Genomic DNA, 9,774 nt, shown 5'->3' with positions numbered 1-9,774 from the left:
ATAATTGCGTGATAATTTATTGTAAATCCTTACGAAAAACAAAAGAAATTCACATTATTCGAAGGCATGAACGTTCGAAGGAAGAGACAGTTTTTAAAGAGTTTTAGCAATTCTATTTAATCAATTAAGTTCTAGCGATTTTACCCCTATAAAAGACCTTATCAAATATATAATAGTATGACAAAAACATAATTTGCCTATTCAAGGGCTTTGGTCTTAAGGCCTACTTTAACCAATATCCTATATTGAAAATCTTTTAAAAAATTAAATATATCCATAAAAATATATACCAAAATCATTATTCTATTAAATTAATTTGAAGAATAGCGAGGAAGAACAATAACTAACAAAAAGGAAAGCCTCATACGCTAATAATGCTGACATAATTTTCTGTACTTACAAGAATTTACTAAATAAATTTTGTAATCAAAACTTTTGAAATTTTTGATTTTTTCATATCTTAAAAGCTCATTTTACTTCACAAAGCTTGTCACGTTGTAATGATCTTGAATGAACTCATTAAAATAAGCCTTAATATTCGGTGATGTCTTCCAAGGATCATTAGGTTTACCCAGGAAATTTGTATGTCTTTCCTATAGGTTAGTTTTGATCCATGTTTAAATATTTTCGAAAGATAAAGAATAATTTCAAAATGAAATTCTGATGGTTTGAATAAGCTTTTTGACCTTTGTATCAGTCTTTTTCTATGTTAGAATTGCTATTTTTTAGACCAAAGTTTGGTACAGGTAAAACTTACATAAAAACTGCCCAGTAAGCACACTTCGCTGAAAAAGTTACCAGGTTCAGCATATTTTTGTTGAATAGATCAGCAAAAATGTGCTGACCTGTCAGCAGTCACCGAACAAAAAGTGCTATCCAAATATATGGAAATGGCACTGGCTCGCGAATTTTCGTTTAAGTCTAGCAGAATTCAGCTGAAAATACAAATATTTTTAGCTGAATTGAAATCGGTTAGCATTTGGTGCTCGCTGGGTGTAGTCATTTGCCGAAAACAAATGAAAATTTTACGGTTGGTCAACTGAAATTATCTAAAAGTCATTAGGGAATAATATAGTGGTGAAGACCCTAAGAGAGCGGTAAACTATTTTTTGTGCAGCTGTGGAAGGGTTTAATAGATATAATAAGGACATTTTAATAGTTTAGTTACCTGGCACACTAACTAATTAAAGTTCTATCAAATTAATTTTATATTACAAATCTTTAACCCTGTAAATCTTCTTATTTAACACTTCAACATTGATCGGTTTCGATTTATATGTGGAATAGACTAAAATTCCTGGAGAATTTTAGAATTTCTATGGTAAAGTGGATTAGGAGTAAACTTGTTGAACTAATTGTTATGTTTAAAAAAAAAAAAAGATATGAAGTAGGGCGCAACTTTGAATTTGGGGCAGCTTTGAAATTAGGATTTTCTCCTATTTCTAAGTGGAATTGAGTCACATCACAATGTAATTTAGCTTAGTAATCTGTTTGTGGAGTTAAATTATATCATAATAAGGCTCAATTTTATTTAAAAATAGGAGAAATATCCCAGGAGGTGCCCCACTTTGCCCTATTTTCAGAGTATGGTGAAAGGTATTACAATTTAGTACACTTGATGCTGTTTCGATTTAAGCACATCCTACATGAATTCTTTTTTTGAGTTTCTTATCCCTTTAAATAGGTCAAGAAACTTTTGATAACGTCATTCTAAGAGAACTCACAGCCCTTAAATCTCAAGTCTTGGACTTTAGTAGTCATTGGCGGAATTGTGTAAAAATGTGGCAGAGAATGGTTCTGGGACAATGTTGAATTAAACAGAAATTCCACTGAGTTGTCGTAATTAGACGACATTGGGGGAGAAGATGGTGCTTTGCCGGTGGGTGAAAATGGAAAGGAGCACATGAGGGGACAATAATCCCCTTGCCAGCTCTTCCCAATGGCCGAGAGCGAAAAAAAATCCAATATCGCCTTCAGTTGGAGACTACGAGAATACCCCGTGAACGTGAATGTACATAATGTGTTAGTTGGTAGCTTTCGCTGTTGGAGCCACATTGTACATAAGTCCTCCTCAGTCGGCCCCAGCGGTGATAAGTAGGAGATGGCATTCGTGTCATTTGGCGCTGGATGATGGGGATGGGCAACGAAACTCAGATGACTGGCGAGCGAGTGTACATTATGCCCAATAACCCGTGACGAGGACTTGTACTTTCCACCATTGCTCCACGGCGTTCTTTAAAGCGGCGTCATTCTCGCCATTCTGTCCCCCCTTGGCGAATGCCCCTATTGCCAACAATGGTTCATGGGAAGTCCATCCGGCAGCCACCCACTTATCCAGTTTCTCCCCTTCAAGCTTTCCATGCTTCTCTGTGCGAATGTCATCCCATCTCTGGGGAATATTGTTCAGAAGCAACCCCAGAGAGGTGCATAGAAATGCACAAGCGGAATACTAGAGTATCCTTCTGCACTTGGGGTGGCTTTGGTGTCTCTTTGGCGCTTTCGCCATCAGGGAACATGACTTTCACATAGATTTGCCCATCCTACTTCCATTCCTGCTACGCTGAATAAACTACATAGCATAACGTTGAATCCTCCTTATAAAATGTACATCTCCGGATTTTATTGTAATAAGTGAGCAAACACTGCAAAAGCAGTGTCTGTTTAAGGTTTTGCACTCTGGATTAGATAGACTTGGTGCATGTGTGAGTTTGAAAGGAGATGGGAATTAATCCAGGAATGGACGAAGGTAGAAATCCATAGCAGAGTGCTCATACCCGCAAAATCTCACAAAAGTACTCGGTCAGAAATATCTACACAAAGGCGAAAATTAATCCAAATCCTGTTTCAAGCAGTTTCCATGTAAAAGCTTAATATTATTTCCCTTATAGTAAATTATCTCTCTTAGTATTAAAAATTCTAGTATACCAGAAAACAATACCCATTAAGACTCATTTGTAGACGTGCTGGATTTTTAATTTTTTGTGTCCGATTTAAGGGTTGTCATCGCAGGATTCTCGAATACTTAAGTTCAGCGCTATAAGGATGTAAGAGTTGCTTTCGTGTTGTATAACTGGGTAACACTCGTTTTATCTTATAAAGTAACATAATGCTCATGATTTCGGGTATTATGTAAAATCCTTTACACTTCGTCATACCGATCATACCTTAATAAGATTAATTTTTACAGTTTACTTTTGGACAGATAAATAAGAGATTGAAAAGAACTAGTGATAAGCTAGATAGATCAGTTTATTAAAAGTGAGATTCTTAATATGAGCAAACTCGGAATGCATGCAAATCCAATTTAGAGTTGAAGTTGGAGGGCCTACATTCGAGTGAAATCTGTGAAAAATACAAATTTGACATACAATCCAAAATATCTAAATTCGGATTAATAGGATGCCCTTTATTTGACGAAGAATTCACTGTTATCGACTACTCATTGGCCGAGATAATTAAGGTTATATAATAGATCAATATTTAGCAAGAGCACCTCTTGTGTCTGTTACGAAATAAAAACTAGTGATTTACTAAATTGATATAAGTTACAAATTGATATAAGTTACCGGCAAATTGTTACAAGTTGGACAATTCGCCGGTACAAGTTGGGCATGGCTTTTTTCTTGATAAATACAGTACAAAATTTGTTTTTAAGCACAAGGAACCAATTTAAAAAAAATAATGCCTAACGCACAATAACTTTTGTTTTGTAAACATGGTTTTGACATTTTATGAGAGTGAATGAAACAGACATCTAGTCATCTCGTTCTCTCTCATTGTAAATTTTGAAAACATGTTTTCAAACAAAGGTTACTGTGCGCTGGACATAAAGCATTAAAAATATACAAATAAAAATGAAGTACTAAATTTATCAAAAAAAAGCCCTGTCCAACTTGTACCACTTTACTCTAGGTAAAAATAATGGAAGCACAACATTCCATAGAGGAACTTAGGCCTGCTCACAAGGGGAGTTTGGACCTCCATTATAATTCTTTATTATACAGGGATGGGGTTGTCAGTCCCATGCCCCTTGGAATTAAGTGAAACGAAGCTCACTGGATGCAATCCGAACACCTTTAACACCACAAAAATTTCTAGTGACCTAAAGGGAATCTGAACCCAGTACACTTGCATCATAGAGCGATTGCTCTACAACTTGACCCAATGAATGCTCGATTATATTTAATACTGCACTCTAAAAATAATTAAATCATTCATTCGAGTAATATGAAGGTCCTTGATGTCGTTTTACAAAAATGCCAAAGTAATCATTAAAATCGGTTAAGCAGATATCGAGATAATTAAAGGTAATCAGTTACGGAAATTGATTTTTTGACTGTGGCGTCCCTAAAATTGGTCCTACAAGATTCAAAAAGAAAAAAAAGTTAGAATGTTGTAGTATTTTATCAAACCTTACATTTGCGTTCTTACTCATCAAATTCGGTCTTGTACACTCAAAAAAATCCACGGTTAAATGGGTATGTAAAACAGGGTTTGACTATCAAACTGATGCCAAACCCTGTTTCAACCTAAACGTGGCAAGGTTTGACGTACAAGTATTTTTTAAACCCTGTTTCAACCAAACCCTGAAAAGGTAGAAAAACAAATCCTGTTATGGATATTGATTAACCTTGCCGTCAGTAAACCTTGGCAGGAATGAAGACCAATCCTCGTCACGATTATATTTTAAACCCTGTTTTCGTCAAACCCTGGCAAGAGTAAACCATAATCCTTGTCAGGGGTATATTTTAAAACCTTTTTCTCATTAAACCCTGGCAAGAATGAAGACCAATCCTCGGCATGTTTATACCTTAAACCCTGTTTCGTCAAACCCTGGAAGGAGTATGGCTTAACCCGTAACACGGGTTACACTCAACCCTTGTTTCCATCAACCCCTGGCAAGCGGAAAAACAACCCTTGTCATGAGTTTATTCAAATCTCGCCTCTTTCAACCCCTGGATGACTATTTTCAACCCTTGTTAAGATTAAAATCAAATTTACTTGGAAAATAATTAAATAAAACTAGAAATTCTTATTATAATATTTTGCATCACTAAGGAAATAAAAAGTAACGGCTAGAATTAAAAGTTTATACTTTAGTCGTTATTTTCTTATTTTCTCAGTGAAGAAAAATATTATAAAAGGAATTTCTAAGCCTTATTTAATTGTTTTACATGTAAATTTGACTTAAATTCTAACAAAGATTGAAAAATGATCTCCAAGAAGTTTACTTAAGTGAGATTTGAATTTCTCATATACATACATCAGTGTAGAAGTATAAAAAATTATAATTAGGTTAAGTAAACATTTAGAATTTATTACAATAAAATGGTACTTATTTCTCTAACAATATATCATTATAATTCCTTATTTTACTATTAAATAATTACAATTTAACACAAATATAAGAATTTATAACTCCTAGTTATTTCATTACTTTAAACTACATGTTACTTTCTGTATTCTGGGCATGAACCAATAAACTTATTATTATTATTAAAACTTAACTTTATTATATTATTATTTTTTAAGGTCTCGTAAAAATATCTGTTATTTAAAGCTTTTTAAAACAATAGTGGCAAAAACTAGGGAGTAAATTTTACAACAGCATGAGAAAAGGTTTTTTCAAAATAATTAAGTAAAAACTTAGGAAAATTCATCAAGAAAAATTGACAGTATTTGTTTACCTATATTCTATTTCAATATTTAATCTTATCTCAATGAAAAATAAATAAATATATCTAGATTACCTGAACAACAATGGCGTCTACACACTAGTAGAATTTTTTTTTAAAAATGCCTTTTTAAAAAAATTCTGACGTTTCTACCTACAAGGATATGGGAAATTTGATTTAAAAAGGCATTTAAAAAAAAATTCTACTAGTGTGTAGACGCCATTAATATATACATATTAAATATATACATATTCTTTGATAACATAGTACAACATGTGAAGAATATTTTCTCATCTTAAAGCTTCAAGCCAGTAGTGAGAAACTTTAGGATAGAGCCTTTACAAATTTATTTAAAGCCAATTGAGAAGCATCAACTTTAAAAGCTCTTTTTAAAATCTAAATTTGTGAGATTTATATGCAAAATTTTTCGAAAACTAATGCATTAATCTCATCGAAAATTTGCATACTTCTAGAGTTGATTGTTTAAAACCTACACAAGGATTTGTTTTTTTTTTCCTTGATCATACCTTATTTTGCACAACGAAATGTAGTGTAAAATACGCCTTTTTTTCTTGTAAAAAATGCTATTGAAAACATATTTCATGTTTTTAATCTTTTGTTGAAATATAAGTTTTGCTCAACTGCTAACAGCAAATATTTAGTTTTCTGATTTCAGAGAAAAATTATGTCAGTTATGTCTCCGAAAATCATTTTAAAAGATCAGCCTCTTAAAATTTGTAAATGAAAATTTTAGAAAATATTGTTCTAATGTTGTACTTTTATGTTTCAGAGTTGGATTTGAAGAAATATTCTTTATTATATTTAAAAAAAAATTAAAGAGGGCATATTTTTTGGTTTCTAAAAAACCTACGTAATTCCTTAAAATAAACAATCCTGCTTCAGCCTGCACCACTTCAAAAGATGTGTAAGGTTAGGACGGTGGCAATTATTTTGTTTTGCACTTTCCACTGCTCCCTGGCGTGCTTCTGCTCTCTCCTCTTGAAATTTTAGGTAGAATTTCCATGTTTCAGTATATGATCCTCTCGTTCGAACTTCTGCAAATCTGGAGTTCCGATTCCGACATCTAAGAAAAAATGGTAACATAAACTAAAATTACAAAATTTATCTTAACAGTTTAGACATGTAAATAGATAGATAGATAGATAGATAGATAGATAGATGTTTATTCATTAGCAATAAATGAGGCTAAATCCCGTGGAAAATAGAAAACGTATAAAACGGTTAACTCGAGATTAAAAAAAAGAAGTTAAAACGTAAACTTGACACAGTTTAAAATTCAAAAGTCTTTAGAATATTTTGTGGTGAACAGCATTTCACAGTTTTTACATTAAAATCACGAGAAATTTTATCGATTTTTTTTAGAAAATACATTGCTCACCATATATTTACGCATTGAAGATAGAATTGGATTAAAAGTTTGTGAAAATCACGTTAAAATACAGAAAACGCCGCACTTTAACTTTGGATGCGCACACTTTGCCCAATACTAACCGTGGCAAGGATGAAAATCAATCCTTGAGAGATTAAAACAGGTTAACTCAAGGTTAAAACAGGGGTAAACTCCTAATCTTGACACGGTTTAAAATGTAGGCGTGCGGATAATCCTCAGAGAACAGCATTTTCACGATTTTTCCACTAACACCTTCAAGAATTTCACCGATATTTTTTATGAAAATTAATTTCTCACTGTTTATTTAGGCATTGATGGTGGAAAATTGGGATAAATTCTGTGAAAACTTCGTGAAAACTTGAGGAAACGCCGCACAATGGCTTTAGACGCGCACACATTGCACCAATCCACCAATACTAACCGTGGCAAGGATGAAAATCAACCCTTGAGAGATTAAAACACGGTTAACTCAAGGTTAAAACAGGGGTAAATTCCTAATCTTGACACGGTTTAAAATTTAGGCGTGCGAATAATCCTAAGTGAACAGCATTTTCACGCTTTTTCCACTAAAACCTTCAAGAATTTCACCTAGATTTTTTTAGAAAATATATTGCTCACCATTTATTTACACATTTACGGTAAAATTGACCCTAAATTCAGTGAAAATCTCATGAAAAAAGAGAGAAAATTCCGCACTTTGATTCTTGACGCGCACGTTTGGCTACAAACTTGAAAAGAAAATTAAGCACCACTTACCACAGAATTTTTCACAATTTACTCTTCTATGTCACTGATATGTCCCTGGGTGGTCACTGGGGGCTCATATTGAGCCCCAATCCTCGAAATGTCAACGCGAATGCCTCCATTCTTTGAGGCACACTGAACACTAAACACCATTTTTCTCTTTCTGATTCCACTTGACAAGTTTACACGAGAAACCCTTAAATGCATTAAGAATCTCGCCATGATAGAAATTTAAAACCATTCAAACCTTGCGCAAGATTTAAACCGATGTGTTAAGGTTAATACTGAAATCCTTCACTAAAAAAAGGATTTAAAATTGCTAAAACAGGGTTAACTCATGTTTACAGTTTAAAACCTTTTTAAAATTAAACCGTGGCTAACCCTGTTTATAGTCGATTTTAAACCTTGCCTCAAATAAGCTCTTTTCTGAGTGTAGAACCGTTAAAACCACTTCTTGACAACATCTCAGTCTAGACTAGAGCACTGTAGATTTTGATCGACTTTGCTCGATACAGATTTTAATAAAAATTAGCTTGAATTTTTAAATTATCGCGGAACTGCCCTTTGGTGATCTTTTGACCTGTCATCTGCGTGAAAGATGGTTCGATTCCGAAAGCCCTAGTCCTCGAATTTTACAATTTTTGGGATATCTCAAAAAATAGTAATTAAGTATCCGAACATTGTTACAGCAAACTATCTGCCTCTAATAGCAATAGAAGAGAACTTTAACTTGAAGAAAAATTAAAAAAAAAAAGTTTGCAATATTCAAAAGCTGACGAATCTAGATTCTGACCACATTTCCCTAATTATTTTTGAAAAGCCAATATTTTAATTTTATTTTTTTTATTTGGTTTAAATTCTTTTCAGACCTAAGGTTTTGCTAAAATAGCTTAATTTTTCCGAATACCTATCACGCAACAATGATTATTTTTTCTAATTCAGAAGTTCAAGACACTCGAAAAAAGATTAAATACTCAGTCCGTCTGCAACCAGTCTTAAGGCTTCTTCAGATTATGGGGTTTAGCCGGTTTAGCGCTATTAGAATAGTTGTTTCTAAATTGTGAGCAATTTATTATTCAATATGAGCTTTAAAGGGAAATTTTATTTGCTTTAAAATTCTCAAAAAATGCATTTCTAAAAAAATTTGAATAGTTATGAAATAAGTATACATACTTAAAACTCAATGGCTACCAATCCTTTAAATTCTCATCTATCATTATTTCAGAGTTAATAATCCATTAATATTCTGCAAAACCAATTAAATTGCTTGTTATTTAGGATCTTAAAATCTTCGGGATAAGCTAAACTTCTTCATACAGCTTATGCTTCAGTTTAAAGGATCCAATGGTCATGAAACAATTATTTTGTTTCTTCCTTAAATAATCGTTAAAAAATTCTATCTGATCTGACCCAGCCGCTCCTAAAAATAAATTTTGAATTCATAAACTTTCTACAATAACTGTAAATAAATACTTTGTCAATATGAATTAAGTAAAATATTCAATACTGATATAATCTTTTCTTCCATTAAGTAAAATGATATAACAAATACCAAAAGAGATGTATTTTATACCATTAATTTATATATTTTTTAAATTAGTTTACGCCGTATAGTATATTTAGAGGAGACTCAATTCTAAAATTTTAATTCCTCAATTTATAAAAGTTGTCACAAAGCTCACTTATGGAAAAAACTCAAATATCGTTGTGACATTTAATTATTTTGCTTTTATTCTGATATTAATTGGTGAAAGATGGATGGAAATTTCATACAATACCTTTCATTTTTTTATATTTCCATATCGACCTCAATAACTTCATTTTCATCTGCAAAATATAAAGAATCAAATTGTGAAATATTAACTGAAATTGACAACATTTTTCTCCGTATGAGGGCACTGTCTTTCACCGCGAGTGGCGCTGACAGCGGCATTCAATTTTGAG

The 9,774-nt window shown here is 32.6% G+C and overlaps 1 long non-coding RNA gene across 2 annotated transcripts; it reads right to left on the bottom strand.

Moving 5' to 3' along the window:
• Window positions 1–6,196: 6,196 nt before the first annotated feature.
• Window positions 6,197–8,105, bottom strand: LOC129800086 (uncharacterized). 2 transcript variants are annotated; one of them, XR_008751580.1, is made up of 2 exons: window positions 7,843–8,105; window positions 6,197–6,759 (listed from the first exon to the last, which is right to left on the bottom strand). It is a non-coding gene; the product is annotated as an uncharacterized LOC129800086 (long non-coding RNA). The 2 variants fall into 2 exon arrangements; XR_008751581.1 differs by lacking the exon at window positions 7,843–8,105 and adding an exon at window positions 7,188–7,694.
• Window positions 8,106–9,774: the final 1,669 nt, after the last annotated feature.

Source organism: Phlebotomus papatasi, chromosome 1 (genome assembly GCF_024763615.1).
Source record: "Phlebotomus papatasi isolate M1 chromosome 1, Ppap_2.1, whole genome shotgun sequence".
Classification (NCBI taxonomy): domain Eukaryota; kingdom Metazoa; phylum Arthropoda; class Insecta; order Diptera; family Psychodidae; genus Phlebotomus; species Phlebotomus papatasi.
The sequence above is the reverse complement of the archived record's forward strand: the minus strand, read 5'-3'. Positions and strand labels throughout refer to the sequence as shown.